This window comes from Hyposmocoma kahamanoa, unplaced genomic scaffold (genome assembly GCF_003589595.1).
Source record: "Hyposmocoma kahamanoa isolate Upper Pololo Valley unplaced genomic scaffold, ASM358959v1 202, whole genome shotgun sequence".
In the NCBI taxonomy this organism is placed as follows: Eukaryota; Metazoa; Arthropoda; class Insecta; order Lepidoptera; family Cosmopterigidae; genus Hyposmocoma; species Hyposmocoma kahamanoa.
Window position 1 is genome coordinate 977,489 of NW_020653726.1, and position 24,120 is coordinate 1,001,608.

The following is a 24,120-nucleotide window of genomic DNA, read 5'->3' on the forward strand; positions in this document are numbered from 1 at the left end:
CGGTGTAGGAGCGAGACGTTCTCGAGGCAGACCACCTGCGAGATAGTCAGACGATGTTGTCGGGGTGGCCGGACCGCACAGGATTGATTGAGCTGGCTTGCAAAAGAGGAGGCCTTTACCCTAGCATTGGGTGTTAACGGGCTAAGATAATGATGATATTCTTTCATTTTATGTGAAATTACTCAACTAGTTTGTTACAATAATTAATACAGATTAAATTTATCTTTATATTCATAAAGATAAATTTATTCTGTTTAACCTTTTATTTATATATCGTCTCGTAGAACAAAGATCTATGTGCAAGACTACTGTTCTCAAGACATAGTACATTTCGTTTGTTCTTCGCTGTGGATGAGATCGACCGTTATTCGATTTTATATTTCCGAAACGAAATTATTCTCGTAACGTACTTGTTCTCTTTTCGCCGTATTATAATCACATTGGATTCTGTTCACCAGATCGCAAACAGTAAAATTATTGTATGCTTACATAAGTTTAATTAAGGTTAGTAGTGCAAATTAATCTAGGTGATACCTAAACTAAGTAAAATTGTTTACTTGTATCTTAATTGTATCTTAAGGTAGATAGATGGCTTTGCAGCAATTATGCGAGCAGCTATTATGCCAGAAAAAGCGGCTTTCCTGGTACACAGAGTTCGTGGCAGCGACAATAGCCTCCTGAGTATAATCGCAAACAGGGTCCAGGGTGCTTTCAGTTAACACTGGTCCCGGTTGCATATTTGATTTAGAAAAAAATGTTATTCGTAGTACTATACTCCGTCCAACTATTTTTTTAACTTTTAACAGCTCGAATTCTAATTAATTAGTGATGTCCTAATGCGTTGTTGATTTTTTTATAACAATCAATTGTATTTATGTAGAAGATTAAATCGAGAATGTGAGCGGGTTCAAAAAAAAAGATATAATCTTATTGGGATCGTGATGTTGCGTTTGATAATTTGTGTACTCAAGAATTAACAATCAATGTTAATTTAAGTGATGATTCCCTTTCATATGGAGAAGAATCCGTCGATTCATTATTATAATAAACAATAAAAATTTATTACATATTTATAATCTGTTTCATTTCGTTATAATTTATTAGACAGGTACCAAAATATAATATAAATGTAATAAATATTTATGTAAATATCGGAGCTAAAGAGCATGCTTCACTAGAGTCCAGAAATTGCCTTTTTTGTCTATAGTTGTATGTCAATAATTATGGAACGGCATATAAATGGTTGGACGGATATAATCCTATTTTTAAATTCTTTGTTACTAACCTCTACGGATGAATATTCCGAAATAAATATATTTGAATTTGAAATTTGAAATAAAACATGATAACTTAATCACATAGCATCTTAATCATTATAATATTACGTAACAACAAATATTAAATATTCAGTGTCACTGTAGTTCAATCTTTTAACCAGTCTTGTATGGTTTTCTTATGATGATCAATGATCCAACACAAGAAATATTCTTTCGATGTGACATGACTCAAATCTGCTTCTGTATGCCACCACAAGAGAAAAGCTTCACAGCTCTCAGATGTGTCGCTTACGGCGATAAAGGCAAAAATAAACAATTCAAAAGATCTGTAAGAAACACATAGAAGAAATTTTTCATTTTGTGTCCGATCTTTGTATTAATAAACTTTTTTTTTAATGTCAGAATGTTTATTTATTTTTTTATTGGATATCAGAATGTTTATTAGAAATTCGTGAGGTCCGCTGGTTCGTTCCGTGGTTTAATTGGCATAGCGTCTGACACGGTTTGCTAGGAGACGTCGGTTCGAATCCGGCCGGATCGATGGAATTTTTTCTAAATGTTCGTAATCTTTGTATTAATAATTTATAAAAAACTAGCTGGTGCCTGCGACTTCGTCTGCGTAGAATAAGTACTTCGAGCAGCCTACTGTACTGTATACTAATTTTCATAATTTTATTGGTTCTCCATAAAAGACTTCATTCCCTATATCACCACTTCAAGATTTTTGTGACAAAAGGTAGGTCTCACCTTTTTATACAAAAATTTATCAAAATTAGTTCAGCGCATCCTGAAAACGTTTGCGGCTTAGTTCGATGCGCCGATGCTTCATCATTTCATCCAGGTTCTGGTGAGGTGATGGGGTAGTCGGTGCCTTGAGCGTAATAAAGTGTTGTAGTAAGTTCTTATTGGGGTGACAGAAAGAAACCAGGTTTTTCCAATAGGGTGGTTTTAATAGACAACATATACAGTATGTACAACGTCAGTGGTACAGTGGGAAAGGACTCTCCCTCATCGGCACACAGTCGAGGACCCGTAGTTGTTGCACCCTGAGCCGCTTCGTAATTGGAACGTGTGCACGCAATTACAAAGCGGCTCAGGGTGCAACAACTACGTGTTACGTTCTAAAGCGCAGTTCCAATGAGGAAGCAGTACTAGAAGCGTAGTACAGTGCAGCAGATTCAACAGTAACGATCTAAAGCGGAGTTCCAAACAAGGAAGCAGAGCTAGATGCATAGTAAGTTGGATTACATTCATGTTCACATCGCCACCAGTAATCATTCGGCGAGGGAAAATCTTAACACCGCGATGCAGAATTCGCGATTTCGACGCCAATGCCATCTAGCGGTGTGTGACGGAACTAATATGAGCTGTTGCCTGTTATGTGATTTTGTTACAGTGTGTTTTTATATTTTTGTGGTTTGTCTCTGTATTTATCTAATAATAGTCGTAAGTTAACAATTGTCTGTATGTACTAACAAGTGGACTTTGGATGCCAAATGAATTATTTATTTATTATTATTATTTATTTTTTCAGCATTTTTAGTAGCAGTAGCGCTCCTTATGGAAGAGTTAGTGCAGGGAAGTACTGCCACCTTACCATTTCTGCCGCCAAGCTGTAATGTGAGCTAATTCTCACATTACTGCTTAGCATTCCGGTTTTGAAGAATAAGGAAGCTGGTGAAATTACAGGCACATGGGACTTTTCACCTTATGTCTCAGGGTGATGGGCACAGAGGCAGTGCACCTCAGATCTTTGCGATTTAAAGTTCTGAGTGGCACTGCAACTGTTATGGATAGGCGTGTCGTTTACCATCAGGCGCACGACTTATTCGTCCCATCACTTAGTTTCGTGTAAATTTAACGCAGTGCCTATTTTTATACATATCAATAAATTCAAAAAGTTATTTTACGTTATTTAAATACTTTATATACAACATCAACTAAGATTTTTAAAATACTTTTCAAACAGTTTACAAAATTTGTAACCCAAATACTGTTTTGTTTACAGGTCTTCAAAATTAGACAAGCTGGCGCACATAAGTAAGTACCTTCTATATTGTCCTAGTTTATCTAACTTATATAAATTACACAAAGTCCTAAAACGTTTTTAGTGCCGCGTTTCAATTAATGATTGAAATACTCTTGGTTACAAATTTAAACATAGAATGAAAACTCAGAACAGTAATCTAAGTGTCAAAGACTAACCTAGTGTACAACAGACGACATTATTGCGACATTAACCTTGGAACAGAAATTTAAGAGTTGCAATGTGGGTTCAACCAAAGAATACCTTTTTAGCAACAGTAAAGCTCCTTGTGAAAGAGTTCGTTAAAACAGCCAGTACTTTCCTGGACGAACTCTTACAGGGTAAGGGTTCTGGTGAAATTGCAGCCACATGTGACTTGCCAAGTTGTCTCACAGTGGCTGGCGCAATGGCAGTGCCCCTCATATCTTTGCGACACTGCAACTGTCGTATCGCTTACCACTGCTTCACAAAAAAACAACGTTTCGGGCCCCTTACAGACCCCATGGTTAACGTAGTTTGTTTGAAAAAACAAATATACACGATTTAGGTACGAAAAATAGTTTCATTTTCTATGAATGCCTAATTAAAATAGCTTATTTTGACACTAAATCAAAAAATAAATAAAAAACATCACCCATGATTTATTTCCTGTCAAAACTGTTCTCGTCAAGACTTTTGTCTTCACAGAAAATAATCAAGCAAACTTTAAAGTTTCCAATAAACATAAGTTGTGAAAGTTGAGAAAGCAAAACTGACGCTGCAAGAGTTTAAATCCGTTGAACGTCTCATTTATCTAAAAGTAGACAAAGAGAAACAGTGAGGAATCTTAGTGGTAGATAAAGATAGATATTGATCAATGGAAACTTAAAGATTTTCACTAAGACTGTTGCTTTTGTTCCTTAAAATCTGCATTATGTTCTGTACAAAGGAGTTGCAAATAAAAAAAAGAAAGTTCCACGGAAAAAAATTAAAATTCATTGTTCAATTGTATTTAAAATTCTTGTAAAAAATTTTAAAGACGTAATTGAAATTTGTCGCGATGATTATACCAGGGTTGAAAAACAATCGATAAATTGATTTTCTATATGATTGCAGTAGCAACTTAAAAAAATTACAGCAATATCCACAAGGTTATCGAAAGTTTAGATACAAATCAGTCATAAGCAAATCATACCTTTGGATTCCCTTCGGGGTAGGCAGTTTTTATCGATCGCCACTTTACACGATCCAGATTTCCCTCTTATTCTCGTCACTGTGTACTACAGCCTTTTTAAAAATATTTTGTTTATATCAATTCCCGGTGACTGGACGAACAAGTCATGCGTCTGGTATTAAGCGTCACGCCTATCCATAGCAGTCGTAGTGCCACTTATAAAATAGGGAAATTGTCACTGCGCCCGTCACTTTGAAACATATTTTGACAAGTACCTTATTACCCTTCAAAACCGAAACACAATAATGCTCATATTACTGCTTGGCGGCAGAAATAGGTATGGTTGTTGGACTTTCTTGGATAAACTCTTTCACAAGGAGCTCTAATGCTAGGAAACATTCTTGATATGACCTGAGAACGTCTTACATTGCCGCCTTCTTGCAATGTTGCCTTCCCCGTTTTAATCTACTTGTACTATCCATCTACTGTCATTTATCCTGTGTAGCAATCACCTTAACATACATATATATATATACATTACGCCCGTTTCTCATCGGGGCAGGCAGAGATAACAGTCTTCTACTTACTACATGTTTCAGTGCTTTCATATATATGAAAGGTTAAGGCTTAATCTTCACCTGGCCTTTCTTTAGGATGTTTTAAATTTATCATGACAAGTTCGCCTTTGTCGGCCCTTACTAACTTGCCCACTCACACTCGCCTTATAAATCAGTTTCGTCTATCTTCTTTCACCGCAAACATAACTTGTTTATTTTTCAGCCTAACATCCGTTGAAATTGTGACCAAGTTCGTCTATTTTCCTAATAAAAGAAAAACCAACAGACACGTCAAATCACACGCTTCATTCTTATTTTGTACCAAAACTTCGATACCAAACTTCTAAGCATTTTGCAACACTGTCTAAAATGTCAGTTCTAATCTCAAAGTGATTTACGAAAGATTCTCGACAGTAATCTCGGAAACTATTTGCATAAACTTGTTTTGAAGGGAACCACCTGCGTGTTTCTTTATACATGAATATCATGAATATATACAGTTAACCAACTTTCAATGATATTAGTGGTGTGAAACGGCTTTCTGTGTTATGGGTATCAGTCCCCGGTATGGCGATGTTAGATACAAGTTTATCATTCCCTGCGATTACCTTACTCGTACTTTGTGTTGGTGTTCGCTAGTTCGATTCTGATAAGAACTCTTTTTCTTTCCCAGTCATCTGTCGTGTATTTGTCTAGTGTGTAAGCCTTTGTTTGTATGTCTGTGTGTTTGTGTGTCCGTCTGTAGCATCATATCTCCCAAATCGGTCGATCTCAAAGCGATCGAAAAATCTGGTGCTGGTTAAGAATGCAATGAATCAGTTAGATGGAAAGAAAAACCAATAAGGAGGTGTTAAGGATAGTGCAGGAAAAGAGAAACGTATTATAGATAAACGAGAACCGAAAGAGAAAGATGTTTAAACTTCTGTTACGTCACATTTAATATTAAATTTAATAATAATTCTTAAAATCTTTATAGAAGGGGAGATTGAAGGAAAGATAAGCAGAAGAAGGACGATACTAAGTTATATAGAAGGAAAAAAATTAAAGTCATGTCATATCAGGAAATCAAAGTTAGGGCGTTGAACAGCGATGGTTCGCAATTACTCCATTTGTAAGAGCTCTTAGCCTAGCCTAGCCTAGCTCGAATAAGAAGCCGAAGTCATAACCGCACAAAATATTCTTCAGCAAGTGAATAATCAACTTAAATGCTTTCGTCGAGTTCCTATCGTAAAATATCACTCTGCTATTATACAAACTGTACACGTTTCCCCAAATCAAACAAGGGATTTTAACTTTTACCCGCGAATGAAAAAAGTTCCAGACAACCAAACCTCGTTTCTCCGTCACACGCAAAAAATGCCAAATTTCGTTATTTTAAGCCTCTTACACGAAGGTAATTTTTTTTTGCCCAAATATAATTTCACAATAACTTTGCACTTAGGCTACGCGAGAAAGTACGCAATCGCTAAGTTTAGATTATTTCGCAAGAAGTTTTTGGACCGTTTCCAAAGAAAACTTGGGAATTTGCAGTTTCATTTGAAAGTATGTTTAAGATTTTGTATTATAAGTTTCAAGTTTTGTATGTAAAAAATCTTTTAAAATCTTACTTTATTAGTAAGAGAGTAAATGAAACACTAAGGATCGTAATGGGTAATTCTGTCATTGCCTCCGTGGTCGAACGGTAAATGGGAGGTATTTCAACACGAGCTTGGATTTTAGGAGGTGAGGTATGGGTTATCGCCCCTAGCGTCGTCGTGTAAATTAATATGAATAAAATAAGAATAGGCGGAGAAATTTTGAGACAGATCCCACGTTGACAAGCGCCCAATGGTGACTAACGGCGCGACGGGCGGCGTATTATGTCAATCCGCTGGGCAATTTGCAAATTTTGGGAGAAATGTGAATTTATTAACTAATAGGGTTTCCGCAGAAAACCAAAATTTAGCAGGTTCTCTATAGTACCTAAAGATAAATATCTCCATATAAAAATTATGTACAAAGTTACATATTTTATTCTGAAGTGAAGCCTTTTGGACTTTTTTTTTTTTCATTTTACAATTTAATAATAAACCACTTAATCTAGCAAAACAGTTTTTCCCGCTTCTCCTCCGGTGACTCGCCTTGACATGCTAGACTGCCACGCAAAGGTACCGGGTTCGATTCGCGGGCCGAGAGAAATACTTGTATTGCCTACATTTATTTATCTCGTGAGTTTGGGTGTAGTTTGTGGTTGTCTATATGTGTGTCCATGGCACCCACGATACAAGGTTTCCCTAGTGTGGGACTATGGGTGTGTGCGTTGTAAAAAAAATGTTTCCATTGTCCTAAGTGTCACATGTTATTTTTTTTACTACAGAGCGTTTTAAAGAGAACGAGGCGTTTAAAATCTGAAAAAGAAGTTTTTCTTGACAGTGTTAATGTAAATGATATTTAAAGTATATAGTTATGGTATATTTGGATGCTATTTTCATGTATATTTTTTATACATGAAATTTTATGTATAGAATATAATAAATAATATTATGTTAAATAAAAAAGACGACGATAGAACTAAATGTATTTTAACATTGCGTGATTTTTAGCATTCTAAAGCAGTGTTTGTAAAAAGATCTAAATTTCAATATATGGACTCAGGTCCTTTACCTCTTTCTTACCTACAGATTTATTTCTTAATTACATTCCTATCCTTGGTGTAAGAAGACCACACCTGCAGAATTACAACTTTTCAGGAGATTTTAAATACTCTACGAAATAAGTCGATAACACTTTATGCTTAAAAATAGGAGAGTTATAAAATGTCACTACTTAATACATTTTGTTTCATGTAGTTCGTATTATAAAAGCAATTTTCATGTATGATCAGTGGTTACTATTGATCGGAATTGTGCGTATGACATATGCTTAGTATGGAGATACCTTTTTTTGCCATTAATGCATGTAAAATTTCTTCGTTTTGTTTATTTTCTAAACAGTTGTTTCATGTTTAATTTTGAATTGGCTACAGTATTTAAATATTAATAATTAATTTTTTTTTTTTGAGATATAACTTTGTAACAAATACTTAATGGGAAATAATAACTAAGTAATACGCTTATTCAAATGTGGCGATCGGGAGGACTTCAATTACAACCACAAATTGTGAAAAAACTTTCCTACTTAATGAACGTCTTTTACAAAAAAAAAACAAACTTAAACTTCTTTCAAGTTTATCAATTAACACACGTCCTTCTCTATCGTTTTCTCGTTCCATATTCACTCAATTCAAACGTTCGCTCAGACCAACTCATTAACCCATTCGGATAGTACTAATGCATATCATTTCATTTCTCATCACATTCGGATATCCATTCTTAATCCCAAACAAATATAATCTGTTTAGAGAAGTCCCGGGATTTGTAAAAGGGAATATTAACGTTATTCTTAAGTTTAGCTAAATTAAATCCCTCAAACATGCGACTTTATTATACCAAGCCTACGAATTACTGTACAGAAAATACAGAACGGAATTAAAATAAGATTTGTAGTAACGTAACTTGCAAGTCGTACAAAAAGTGTAAACAAAATCCAAGAAGTTGCTCATTTCACCGGTCCCCTAAGGCTGGACAACGCCGGCAAGCTTCATTCAATAGTGTTCTATCTAACGTGAAGTTTTGTGCACTTCGGTCAATGCCTACATTTTTGCATTGTAATTTCTGTTTAATGTATTGATAATCACTTTATAATGCCTTCTTTATTAAGGCGTATACAATCTTTTTGCATTCCAAGTGAGCCACTAAATTCACACCAAATAAATTTTCTTAATTACTGGCATTCACAGGATTGAGAAAAATATTTGTTTAATTTTAAAATAAATAATTTAAGTTGATAAAAAAAATCCATATTTTACTCAGCCCTAACATTATCTATATACATTTAAACTTTCATAGAAATGGATTTATATTAGACTAAAAAGCCTAAAATATTCTTCTGTGTAAAAGAAGCCAAATTTATTAGTTTAATATAATTATGTCTCATAACCAATTTGAATACATTTGTCTACAAGGCCGTGGGGGTAACTGTAGATTGATTTCGTTTAATGTGAATGTTCGAGTATTTAAAAAAAAAACCTGGAGCTCGTGATCATAATATGATCTCACCACTGCCCTAACGGAATGATAAATATGTCGGCCATAGGTTGTCCCTCAATAGATAAATATATAAATTTGCATAGCATTCAATGAATTCAAGAATAAATAGTGATAATTCCAATGCGCGATCGTGATACCAAAATTGTAAATATGAGTTTTATTTTTATGAAAAATCGAAATTCAATCAACGTGACAGTAACTCAATTATGTAGCCCATATGGGATTTTTGCTTTCATGGCATTTTTTATTATCATATTATGCTGTCGAATAATGTAGTAGCAAATTTTCAAGTCCGAAAGGCAAAATTTATTCGAATTCGGAATCTGTAATTTCAGTCTCGTAACCCTACTCTATTTATGTTTGATCCTGGTGGTAAAAGTAAATTACAGCAGCCGGATTGATTGTAGCTAGAAACCTCAGGAGATTGCGATTGCAAGTTGAATTTTATTGCAACCAAAGATGCATTGCGACTGCGTACTCATGAAAGGAAAGAAAATTTCCAGAAACGTCTTTTCATAGATAAAAATGTTCTTCTTTTGAAAATAACGGTTGGATTTCTTTGCGTATTTTTTATTTTATTTTGAAATTTATGCACATAGAGATTGGGACTTTGATATAATGAATAATAAATTCTTTTATAATATAAAAGTTTATACAAAAATTTAAAAGAGTTGAAATAGTAGATCGTGATGAGACCTGCATGTCGAAGAAGGTTCATAATATATAGATTTTAAGACGTTCGTGGTTATTCACTAAATGATTAACACTAATATCAGGTTTCTTACCACGGTATAACTTCTTTTTATTTTCCCGATATTTCGGAACGGTGCATGCTCCATGGCCACGGGTGAGTCAACCCGTGACCATGGAGCAAAATATGTAATGTATAATATATGGAGCATGGGAAAATAAAAAGAAGTCATACCGTGGTAAGAAACCTGATATTAGTGATAATCATTTAAGGTTCATAATCTTTGAAAAACGTGTGAATTATGTTCCTTTTTTAATGATACAAAGTGATGGGACGAACAAGTCGCGTGACTCGTGGTAATTTTTAATATTTGGTTTTTAATATTTATTTTTGTTTTGTTTAAAAAAAGGAACGATCTCTTGTTTTGTTTATAATTATATATTTTATAATAATATTTTCTTTCTGCAATTAACATGTATATAGTTGTGTACTAATTAATTTCTACAAAGTTGTGTATACCAGTAATAGGCATTAGTATAAGAATAATTCCTGTTACCATAAACCTTTTTGAACTAAACTATATTTATGCTGTTGGTGTATCTTTATAAATAAATAAAGAAGCGATCTGCCTGTCGATGACAGTTGCAGTGCCACTCAGAGTTTTGAATCACAAAGATTTGAAGAACACTGCCACTACGCCTGTCACCCTGAGACATAAGTTGACTAGTGCCATATACCTATAATTTCACCAAAACCCTTACCCTTCAAACCCGGAGCACAGTAATGCTCACATTACTGCTTGGCGGCAGAAGTAGGTAAGATGGCAGCACTTCCGGAGAAACCCTTTCACAAGGAAGTTTACTGCTACGAAGTCACCAACTTACCCAAAACATTCCAACTGTCACCGTGGCCGAACGGTTACCATACTGGACTGCCACGTAGAGGTCCCGGGTTCGATACCCGGAAATATCTATATGGCGTACATTTATTCCTCTCGTGACTTTGGGTGTAATTGTCGTTGTCTATGTGTGTGTTCATGACTCCCGCGATACCAGTTTTCCCTAGTGCAGGGGGTGTACCACAACCTCTTAAAATAATATTACTTTAACCTCACATTGACTTTTCGTACCATGACACGCTTAAAGTAATCTTATTATAAAGTTTTATTAGCAGCTTTCTGACTATTCATTCACTCAGTTCGGTCTATGGCGCGATTTTAACATTAAAATAATATTGCTCCTATGTTAAACTTAGCAATGTTAAAATAGTTACACGGATGATATGATACAATATTATTTTCAGTTTTATTGTCTTAATATTGATTTGTAATGTTTAAAATTTAAAATTAAGTTATGTTGAATTTATTTATTTACATATATCTCTTCAATATTTTGTTTTATTTTTTATTTAATAGCACATAGAAAATAATTTCTCGTTAAATAAAAATACGCGATGTTTATTTCATAAAATTACGACAGCGACATCTTTACGCTCCTTGGCGAAACTAACAGTTGACACTAGACTATAATTCCGAATTCACAAGGTTGCAATCAATACTCAGCTTGTTTTATTTATTTTTCTTCATGAAAATGCGGAAAAATAATTGAAAACAACGTAATTTCAATAGATTTCATTATTACATACTTTTCTTTCTTTGGCAGTTAAAATTCTCTGAATGTAAATAATAGTAAGTACTTAACATTATATTACGATAGGACGATTCGGAACACCAAAAAAGAAAGAGATGGCATTATACAGTTCACATGGCGTTACTTCTTTCCTATTTTTAGTAAAGTATAGACAATATTGGGGAATCATTCGTTCTTTCAGTCACTTTAGCAATAGTACATTACTTGGTTGATAGGTTTGTCATGGTACGAATATGAGTAATATTATAATAAGCTTACTATAAGCTTACATTGAAATAAGATTGTTTTTTGAACGGTTATGGTAGGCCATGAGTGAATTCGCGTTATATTATTATTTATCTAAGGGCGCGTTTATTCAACACGGATTTCATCGTGCTCATGCCGCCATGCGGCCGCCACCCGGTCGCCGGGCACCGACCACGTGCATCAGCTGTCATGGCAAAATGCGCTCTATTCATGTAGCATTTACATTTTAATTTAAATGAGCGTCCCGGGCGCGCGGACGAAGATGGCTTGTCTTTGGTCTACGGGGCGGCAGAGCGGCCGCGGCAGAGCGGCCGCGGCATCCGCGCGGCGCCCGCGCGGTCTTATTGTTCCGAGGAAACTAAATGTTGTTGCCTAGTAAATAGAATTCAGATTCAGATTTGAGTGTGTGCGTTATAGATTCACCAGTCATGTTCGTACATAAAAGCGTGGTAAATGGGCGGTAACAGAGCTTGTCCATTCCATCATTTATGAACATAAAAATGTATGAAAAATAGAATCTATTGTGAATTATAATCAGTAATCGGAATTCAGGGAGTTAATTTAGTAAAACTAAAAAATAATGTGGACATTCCCTTTACAAATTAATCCCGGAACTTCTCGGAACTGATTATATTTTATTATGGGTATTTCGTATTGAAATTTGAGTATATTATTAAAAATGAAAATGTTTATACGCATTGATGACGAAATGGGTATGTCCATACTTAGAAAATGTTCATACTTTGGGTAAATTAACATCCTCATTTCCTATCACGTGTTATTATTTACAGACTTTTCCATTACATCCCGGAGTACTTAAACAACGTAGAAATAATACAAATTAAAAGTATCTATAAGGCGGACTTTCTGTTATTTTACGGAATGGGAGCAGTTAAGAGGCTCTAACAGCTGATTGTTTTGATTTTTGTATAACAGCTTTGCTACTGTGATGTCTTTTGTTTGACCTTCTGTTTTCCTTCGAGAGTTCGAGAAATTCGTCTTGTTCTTTACTACTGAATTAAAATAAAAAGAGATCCTTGTTATCTTTATTACAATGAAAACAATTCATTGGCTTAAATGGACTTTCTACCACGCAGTAGCAGAGTCCACAAACCTCATAGAAAACCTTAAATGCCCAGAAAGATTTTGTGTAAGCCTCACTCGCGTTTTGTGAATTCCACATAAATATTTTCTCGGTAATTGAAAATTAGAAACCAACTTTACAATAAAACAGAATACGCAAAGCATTATATAAAAATAGCCCCGGTCTCGATTGCGGTCTGGCTTAACGGTAACATGGCAACGAATCGATGGGGCTTCTTTCACCCCGTTCGGAATACGGCTTCGTGATTTGTTTTCTGGCTAAAGGGGAAATGAGTGGATAAATAAATTAATATGTTTTTTTATAATATCAAGTGACGGGACGAAAAGGCGTGTGGCTGGTGGTAAGCTATACGCCTGTTTATAACAGTTGCAGTGCCATTTAGAACTCTGAGGGGCACTACCACTGCGCCTGTTACTAGAGACAACTTGACAAGTTTCATGAGCCTGTAAATTCACCAAAACTTAAACTAATGGTGGTTAACCGTAAAACCCGAACACTCTAGTTTGGTAGTGACATTTTTGGTGAACACAGAAACTAAAAACCAAATTATAACAACCACGATATCATATTTTTATTGTTCGGAGGTAAAGATAATATTTATTCATCAAAGAATTTTTCTGTCAAAATTATACATATAAAATATGACTATCATGCTGTAGGATAAGAGAAAATATCTTTGACATTTCGCACGCACAATAATAAAGTGGTAGCCTGATGGGGAAATACCACATATGACTTTAGTTTCTAAGTTACGTTGTGAATATATAGTAGCGGTAATAGTAGAGGTAATCTCTCGCTGAGGCGCATTTTATCGCGCTCACGCCACGCGGAATACGTGTTGCCACCGCGCAGCGACCGCGTGCATGTAACTGTCATGGCAAAGTACGCTCTATTTATTTAGCTTTTACGTTTTAATTTAAATGAGCGTCTCGGGCGCGCGGACGACACGCGGCGTTTGTATTATTCAGAGGAATTTAAATGTTGTTGCCTAGTAAATAGAATTCATATTCGCCATTAATGTACGCAAAAACGTGGTAACTGGGCGGTCGCCGCGCGGCGGCCGCGCGAAAGCTTTCGCGTCGTGCTACTGGGCGCTGACTATTCAGAAAAGACCGGTGCCCAGAAATGGGACATCTAATTAGTTGACAATGATAAAGACGAATAATAGTGAAGAACCTTATCACACTCGGATGCGGCATGCGACAACGTGGCATGCAAGCGCGCAATTTTAAATTAAACGGTCACCGTCTAATTACACAGTTTATAAAACATCAAACGAAACAAGCACATAAAACAATTCGGGAGGTCCGCTGATTCGTCTGTGGCTTAGTTGGCATAGCATCTGGCACGGTTTGCTAGAAGACGTTGGTTCGAATCCGGCCGGATCAAAGGAATTTTTTCTAAGTGTTCGATTTTTGTATTAATAATTATAACAAAATAGTAATTTCAATATTAGACTAATTTCACAAAACTAATTACAATACAAATTTAAAAACAAACAATCTTGAAACTGCCATTATATTTTTACCATTTGACTGATACCAGATTCACCAAAACCATATTTGATACGACATAAAGGTAGTGTATCGTTTTTCATTTTTATATTATTTTTATTAATTTTGTCACTTTGACAAAAAATGTTATTTTTCAAAATTACTCATTTTATTATTATGCGTGCGGCTTGTGTGGATAACGACAATCTTTGCCATAGTGTTGAGATGGTTATAGTGCTGAGGTGGTAGTTCGTAGTCACGTAATTTTCGACAGAAAACTGACAGTTCCGAGAGCAGATAACTTATTTTTGCCCTTATGTTAAGCCGAAGTTTAATGCTTTCCGATACCGATTACTGCTTGTCACTCCAAAATATGTAATGAATGTTATGGATATACGTAGAGAATATAATTTTGTTGTTCTTGATATCGCACTTAAACAATGAAAATTATAAGCAATAATTATAACTTTTTTATAAAAAACAAGCCGACCTCAAAAATTTGTGGAATTACATCTGTTTGCCAAGTTTCATTGAAATCGGTTAACAGATAGCGGGTGAAATCCTGTAAATCGGGTCATTCCCTAATTTACCACACTTAATTGTAAAATATTTTCTTCAAATTCGAATGACATTACTATCGAGGTGCCCCCTTTCCAACAAAAAAAGAACCATCGAAATCGGTTCACGAATATCGGAGTAATCATATGATATACACACAAAACAATACTTTAATTGAGATCCTCCTGCTTTTTTAAGTTGGTTAAAAACAAAAACACATCGTATAAACAAACCTTCGTATTTCCATAAAGAACAGAATGCTTATTGAAAGAGAATAACATTTAATAGCTCTTCATTACACGGTTACTAACTTTAAGAACAAAAAATAAACATTTAAATTGGTATAGAATTTTGGTTAAGTAGATTCAGATTAATTTATTTCTCAAATATAACATTACAGTAGAAATTTCACTACATGTCAAAGTATACGAAATTATATTGAGATCGTCAGACAAAAATGAAAACTATAACAAAAATACACAATAATTAGAAAATTTGTTGTCATTAAATTACATATCAAATATCATTCTCCATCAAAGATCGTCATAAGTTGATAACAATTATACAAGAGGATATCAATGCGGTAAAAATTAGAATAAAATAGAAAATACTCAATATCATTACAATTTTAAGTACATACATTCATTTACAGAGTACAAAGGATTTTTGGATAAAAGGTCTTTCAGCCGGCGCCTAAATGTTTCGTCAGACGGTTCAAGTCTGAGAGTAGCAGGTTAACGCTCATAGTAAGTAGGTCCGATGACACGCGGGTTTTTCTCTGCAAGTGCCATGCGTCCGGGGACTGTTTTTTCATGTAGGTACATTATAATTTCGTATATGTAGAATGAGTCGTGCGTCATTATGCGTTGCGCTACAAAGATTTCTGCAGGAATGTCTGTGTTTTACCCCAACCAATACGCGTACGGCACGTTTTTACATTAGCATGACTCTATTGGCATCCGTGGAGTTACCCCATATGAGTGATATGTTTAGTTTTAGCGGTGGCAATACGCAACGAGAGGTGAGCGTGTCTACGGCTCCGGTACCTATCTGGAAAATAGAGAGGATACTGTACGTGCACCTGGGGCGGCTCATCCGAGGCACTAGCCTGTCGAGAACCAAATGAAGTTCTCTGCAAGTGCCATGCGTCGGGGGACTGTTCTCAAATGACCGGTATAGCGGAGTGGGACGCCAGAAATATTACAGTAGTAAATGAAAAAAGACTATTTCTAACGTACATTATAATTTCGTATAGTAGGGTCGTATTCTAGAACTCTACTCAATGCTCAAGTCAGGATTTGAGTATGGTTTAAAGCACTTGATATCATACTCAAGTCCCTGCCATTAGGGTCGTATTTCCAGTGCTTGTGTTTCCAGTGCAATCCTGACTTGAGCATTGAATAGAGTTCTAGAATACGACCCGTAGAGTGAGTAGTGCGTCATTATGCGTTGCGCCACAAAGAGATTTCTGCAGGAATGTCTGTGTTTTACCCCAACCAATACGCGTACGGCACGTTTTTGCATTAGCACGACTCTATTAGCATCCGTTGAATTACCCCATATGAGTGATATGTTTAGTTTTAGTTTAGTAGCATTTAGATTAATATGTATCTAATACTCCTGGTGTATTGTTTTTCTACAAGGACAGATAAGTTCAATAGTAAATCAGAACTCTTAAAAGAGTCAAAATAACTTCTAATACGTCTTCTGTGAAATTTGGAATTGTAAGTTAAGGCACTGTTTCACTGAAGGTACGATATTGCTTGCAGTGTTTAAGATTTAAATTCAGCTCCAAAGTCCAAAGCGACAAGCTTTATAACGCACCCTTGACGCAATGGGGTAACATCTGCAAAATTGCTTTTCATGAGAGAGGCTTACAGACTCTATGAACAAAATTAATTGATAGCTTTTTTTAGTATAGCAGAGTTTATATTGTAAACACAATTTGTTTCATGTAGTTTCTCAGATCAATTCTTTATTGCATTTACCGTAATGTTACATAGGATGGAAATGGCTTAAAACTAAGTTAACCGTGCATTATGGACCCTGTAGGGCACTGTAAATTATATTTTCATCACACTTGCACGTAAATAGTGCATGCATGCTAACTTAACTATAATGCCCCAAATAAAACCCTCGAGCCTGTTTTGTTCTCCTTACACGACCATGTTGTAATGGGAAGAACAAAGGCTGAGGTTTTTATTTGGGGCATTACAGTCAACTTAGGCTGCATGCAATCGCACTATTTACATGCAAATGTGATGAAAACGCTGTATGTTCCACGCGGTACGGGAATTACAAACCTCGACTCCACTCGTTATACCTTATTTACCGCCCTTAAGACACAGTGTATTAATTAGTTCGTGTTATTTTTATGACTTTCATGTGATAAGAACACCTGTGACGTACGGTCACATGTGATTTTATTATATCACTAGTGCTATGCTCTTGACTGTACCATATGTGATATGATCAAGGCAATAATTCATCAAAAGTGTCATTTCCACAAAATACCATACAATACAGAACGAATTAATAACTCTTAAAAAGTGAGCTCATCCGATAGCTGTCTATCTGGCGTCGGTAACAAGCCATCAATTTCAATAAAATGAAGACGGGAGACAAAAAATTGGCGTAATCAATCATTCCGGAATGTACGTCATCTAGAGTTGGGGTGACCATGCAATATTTGCCCTTTGCCTATTTGTAAAGGCCGAACTTATATTGAAATAGGGTTCTATTTTGCATAGAATGTAGGTAGTTTAATAAACGATATGAAATTGAAATCAGTGGGATGCCACAAAAATGTTTATTCGGGTCTTAATGATAAAAGACCCATGATCTGGAGTGGGATACATATCTGTTGGTGATGGTGCTTTTTATTACTGATTTAAAAGTGAGATTCTTGTTACCTAGTCGGCTATTTGAAATACACAAACAAACACGTCGTGCGCCTGGTGTAAAGCGACACGCCTATCCATAGCTGTTGCCATGCCACTCACGAGCTTTAAATGGCAAAGATCTGAAGGGCACTGTCACAGCGCCTGTCACCCTGAGACATAAGTTGACAAGTCTCATGTGCCTGTAATTTCACCAGCACCCTTACCTTTCAAAACCGAAACACAGTATAATACTCACATTACTCTTTGGCGGCAGAAATAGATAAGGTGGCAGTACTTTCGAACTCTTTCAGAAGGAGCTCTACTGCTGCAGTGCTACTAAATAGGTATGTACTGTGAACAAAGCATCTGTCTCGTGCGCAGCTTGCGCGTCTTAGTAGCGGTTGAGTTGAAGGCTTGAAGCAAGGAGACGCGCGGCACGTGAGTCGCTATGTCCGGACATTGTCGCAGCACCTTCGGTACTAGCCTGGAGAGCTAGAGGATAAGCTAGATATCCTCCGGTCCCTCCAGCCGCTTAGGTTAGGTCATTGGGAGCTGGTGAGATGTCGTTTTTTGGCGTCGGGAATTGAGCGTGCCTTACAGCTCAATTCCACTTGTTTATTGTAAAAATACTCCACTTGTTTGTTATTGTTATTGATTCAAAGATCGAACACAAAGAAAAATCCTTCGATTTGGCTGGACTCTAACCAATGTCTGTTGCCATGCCGCGGTCACGGGCCGTGGAGGTTAGTGGAAGAAAATTCATGGTAATAAAACATCATGATATGCAATAAAGACGTGAAATAAAAATTGTTTTTAGTTTTACTCTAATAAAATAAGGGATTTATGTATAAACGTTACATTTAATAAACGTATCTGCAACTCACTTTATGTATTACCTAAGATAAAAAAATCTTGACAAAATTGGGCTTTTACTTTTCCTCTTTTATTTTCATACTTTTCAAAAAACATGATGCGAATGTGCTACAATACTAAAGCTCTCTTTCCAACCTAATTGCTATTCGCCCGCCACCGTCCCTTACTCTTTCTTCTCACTCACTCATTCCTCTCCTTCACTCTTATCCTATTGTTACGATTCTAATTTTATTCGAACGAGTTTTACTACATTCCATATAAAATATCCTACATGCAATATATGTTTATGCTTAAATAATCTTAGTCTACAATCAATTTATATCACAACATCCCAATATAACATTTATCATTAAAAACAACCAGGTATTATAAAATGCTGCAAAAAGCCTTTCAAATAGTTTAATATGAAAACAGTTTTAAAAGCCAAGTCCATCGAATGCTTTTGCGAATATTCTGGAAGCTCGAGAACCCAATCAATACAATATGCCCGGTAGATATTACAACGATAAATGTACAGCGTTACCATTAAGCTACGAAACTAGTTTTCAATTAATTAAGAATATTATATTGGAACAGATAGCCAATGGGGTCAAAGAACTCTCAAAGTAGCGACCGCGTATCGGAAGATGCAGCGTGGTCAGACCACAAGGTGCACCGATTGCATTTTTATATATCGAAGTCGAATATCGAACGACGACGATTTCAAGATATTTACTGAGCTCTCCAAAAAAGAGGCGACCATATTGCGGTGGTTTAAGATTTACTTTTAACAAAAACAAAAAATTATTACGATAAAGAGAAATTGAAAATTTATTAACACCAAAACGATGATAAGAATTGTTCTGTGGTGATAAGTATCTCAAATTTACCGAAATTAGTATATTTCAATAAAATTTTGTAGCACCTCCACACTATTAGTAGTTGACGTTGAACATTCCAACTCGGAATATATATTAAATACGCTATTGTCGAACAAACAATAAATGAACAAAAGCTCTAAATATTTTCGCTAGCAGCGATCCCTTGGCGATCGTAAATATTACAGATAAGCTTGCAACTGTAATTTTCTTAGCAATTATTTCCTACGCAAGGTACCAATGTTTTGTGAATTTATTTTGTCTTTTTACACACATATAGAGCGGTGGTGATTCATTCGGGTGCGTCTCAGTTGTTCGAAAATCAAATAAACTAATTTCAGAACATATACCTACCGTTCATATAATATAATTTTAATTTGGACTAATTTCAGTTCCTATATTTTAACTTCATATAATTGTTGTTTGATATAACATTCACATTTTATAACTTTTTTAAAAATAAAGCTCATATCATATAACTGTCATTTCATATATTGTCAATTCTGATAATTTTCACATAGTATAATGTCATTTTTTATAAATAATAAAGTTAAACCCGGCTCGCCGTGGTACTTGTCTGTTCGATACTAGAGTGTAACTTTATGTTTTCAATAGTATAGTTTACATAGCTGAATCTTCGTTTCGACAAAATTATTATTGTTACACACTGGATTCCTTGGTGGTTTAAAAGAAAACAAATGTATTTCACATAGGTCAAATCTTGGTTGCGTCCTCTATCTAGTAGGTTAGGTTAGGTTAGTATATGAAAAAGCCGCACGAGCCGAGCGAATCGAATCCCTGTTGCGGTATGAACATAACTTTGATATCTCAGTTACTCACATTAGTTAATATTTAATAGTGTTACTATGCGATCTCTTTCATCGTCATCCCAGTTTTTATCACCCTTTTCACTGGTTCCTGGCCACTTACTTTAAAATTTTGAATTGTTCTTAATTTCTTTTTCCTTCTTCGTCACTTTTTTTCGTTCCATCGCCACTCTCTATTAAATTTCCGTAGCGAGCACACGTGTTATTTATTCTGACCAGTTCTGACAATTCTGACCAGTTAAATCATTTAACCGAACTGCTTATAAAGCATATTATTTCTAGTAATTTACAGGCCCTTTTGGGGTAAGTTCCTTTTTACCATAAGCTGTATATAATTATAAATAAGTAGAGATTGTTTTATATCATTTGTTACATCCTTTACGCTTTTACCTTATCTGTTCCTTTCCCTTTCTGTACTCTTTCTTTACTTCTACAGTAAAATTAATGTGAACAGAGCTTTGTATTTAATTACGCGAGGCCTGCATGACAGTACAAACTCCGGTAAGAGCACCCCCCAGAGTTTCTTACTTATTCTTCTCAGAGGAATCTGCCTTACGAATGAAAAAGGAAAACATCGCGATGAAGGTTTACAATCTCTGAAAAATGTGAGAACTGACCAACCCACATAACTGAGGCCTAACGTTTCCTTAATGAAGAGCTTTATCCAGCAGTTCGACGAATAATGGTTTATAGGTGGTAAAGAACATTTTGCGAGCTGAACATTCTGCGCCTGAATCACAACATGACGATGACGTTATAGGTTCGCATGCAACTTCTAAAACTATTAGATAATTTATCATTTATAAAACTCACAGATGTTTTGAGTCTTATACGGGGTGGTAAATATCAATGGAACATGAGGGCAAACTACCTTAAATGCTTAAGATAATTAGCTAATTTTGCTTAAAGGTAAGCATTCTTTTATTTTCGCGACTGTTACACATTGGAAATGGAACTATTTTTTACGGATCTGAGAGCGGTTACTTTATGCAGCGACGCAAGCGCGATGCACGTCTTAAATTAATTAACTGTTTTATTTATCTAATGAATTTATTAATTTCGCTTCTACACAATTAACAAACAAAACAATGTGCGTGCAATTAACCTATACAGATATGTTTCTGACATATTGTCACCGAACGCTGCGCTGTAAGTTGAACCTTTTCAAGGCGAGAGTGAATAGGCATTATTTAGGTGTGCATGATACGTCCTCGACTTCATCGTCACTTTACATCAAGTGAAATGGCGGTTAAATGCGCACTTCTTTTATATATCTATATATTTATAAAGCCAAATAATTTATATTTATTTACTAAAATAATGTATGTATACACACAAGTTAGTTTAAGTATCTGTTACAAAACGAAGAACAGAAACTGACTCGGGTAAGGGGAGCGACACACCCGACTATTCAATTTGACGGGGTATTTTTGAATCAATTTTACGCTCGACTTGTTCGCTTTTGGTTCATGGAGTTGCCATTCGTGCGTATAGTTTTTATGATACCACCGAACACTTTGCGATAATGGAGGAAGATATGCGAAAAGTGCGATATGGCAAATTTTGTGGAGAACTCTGCGTTTAGATTTAAAAGGTTGTACGTACCTTAGGGTGTGGTCTTTTTAATTGGATAATAGGATTTTTATACATGAATACATAAAAATATCTACAGGAGGTGTTGTAATTTGTGTCTTCTGTGTTATATTGTTCTAGAATATTCTAAAATTTGAACTTCGTTCCGGACCGTTCTTATCATAAGCCGCTTAGAGTTGAATTTTCGTCTTAATTGGCAAGTTTGACATGCTTTTGACCGTGTATTTTGATGATCGTTTTTTGCTCCGTTCTTGTGTGTTGTTAACCATTACTGGCTATATAGATATTTAGTAGCAGTAGAGCTCCTTGTGAAAGAGTTCGTCCAGGTTAGTACTGCCACCTTACCTATTTCTGCCGCCAAGCAGTAATGTCAGCGTTACTGCTGACTTTACTGCTTGGCGACAGTTGCTGCTGTGAACGAAACGAAACGAAAAATTTTAAAAATTGTTTTTAATTTAAATTTGGAATATGTTCACATATAATTTTCTTCATCACTTCGTTTTTTTAGCATTGGACACAAGGAAGTTTTGGGACTTTTATCGGGCACCATTTTATTCAGTCATTTTGTAAGCAAGCACTTCAATAAAACCGTGAAACAAAAGTCTTAAATATATTTACTACATTTATGCAGTTACTACGTTTTTTTCACTTGTAATACTTACCCACTATTATTAATTAAATGAAAATTTTTATCTTTATTATATTTCAAAAACTTGCACTAAGTATAAAAAATTTAAAAAAAACAGAGTTGCTAGACAAGTTTTTATATAGGTAACATAATTATCGTATCTTTTGTAAAATATGTCGTTTGTCATCAATTCTCACAAAGTTTTCCTTTACTGTAAGAAATTTATCGAGTTCTTAGGTTTTCACAATAGTAACACTTAGGATTTACCTTGACTGTGACTGGTCAACCGTGACCATGGGACCTGTAAAGGGCCCGAAACGTCTGTTTGTTTGAAAAAACAAATATACGCGATATAAATCCGGAAAAATAGTTTCATTTCCTATGTGTAAAAAATTTGTTTACGATCACTGCTTTTTCCTAATCATAAAAAGAACATTTGAATTATAATTTTAGAAATGTCTCAATTTAAAAAAAATATGTTTATGCATGTTATTCTATTTACGTCGATATAATCACTAGGGATGATGCCCTTGTACCGTTTGGTTATTCCTCCATTCGCTTGCAATACAAAAAAGCAGGTAGAGAGATAGTGGGCAGACTACCCTCTCGAACCGGCAGACCCCTCGCGTTAACTTAGGGGGCCAGAAATCAATACATTGGAAATTTTAAACGACGACTTGCCACGATTGCCAAGGATAGATTGTAATAATGGCGAAAAACCACAGAAGCCAAATCTAGCAAAATAGTAATAATTGTATATTCTGTGCTGCGAAACATTTTTAAAATGACGAAAAAAAAAAGAAAAGTTATTACATAATCGTTTGTGTATTTTCTCTATTTGCTTTTGTCCATTATATGTGTATACATACGTATGTATACGTATATACAGGGCCACGGCTGTGATACACAGAAGAAAAGCACTTTAATAGCAAGAATATTGCTTAAAGTATTGAACCGACCAAATGTCAAATGTCAAAAAAAAAGTGTATTTATAAGATGCCAATGGAAAGGGTCAATTATACAGATGAATCTTATAGGGTAACATAATATCTTAACAAGTAGCATTACTGCTTGGCGGCAGAAATACGAGTAACTAAGGTGGGAAAACTTCCCTTAGCGAACGCGTTCGCAAGGAACGCTACTGCTACTAAACATGGAGCCCAGTAGAGGCTCCGAAACTTTGGCTTCTTTCTTTGTAAGATGTATAAATTTGACATCATACATGATTGCATATCGAGTTCTTATGACTGTACCACCTCAGTCAACCGTGACCATGGGACCTGTAAAGGGCCCGAAACGGCGTCGGTTTGTTTGAAAAAAACAAATATAGGCGATTTAAATCCGGAAAAATGTATCATTTCCTGTCATACATGATCTTTATTCTCTCAGGCTTAGAGGATAGAAAAAAATAAAAGAAAGGAGCTGCCATAAATAAGGAATGAACGCGCATACCTAAACAAAAATTGAACGAACAAATGGCGGATTTCTTTAGTGTCGTACCTTAATCTATCGATAAGCCATTATCGACATGCAAACATTTAATTAAAGTAGATCAATATTCCATTTGAGAATATTTTA

At 35.4% G+C, this 24,120-nt stretch overlaps 1 protein-coding gene across 1 annotated transcript in view; it reads left to right on the top strand.

Moving 5' to 3' along the window:
- LOC113226956 (CUGBP Elav-like family member 1) overlaps positions 1-24,120 on the top strand; it is a 772,855-nt gene that overhangs the window by 13,674 nt on the left and 735,061 nt on the right. The window contains exon 2 of the mRNA XM_026459779.1: positions 3,286-3,317. The gene's annotated coding sequence lies outside the window, so the exon portion shown is untranslated. The remainder of the gene's footprint in view (positions 1-3,285; positions 3,318-24,120) is intronic.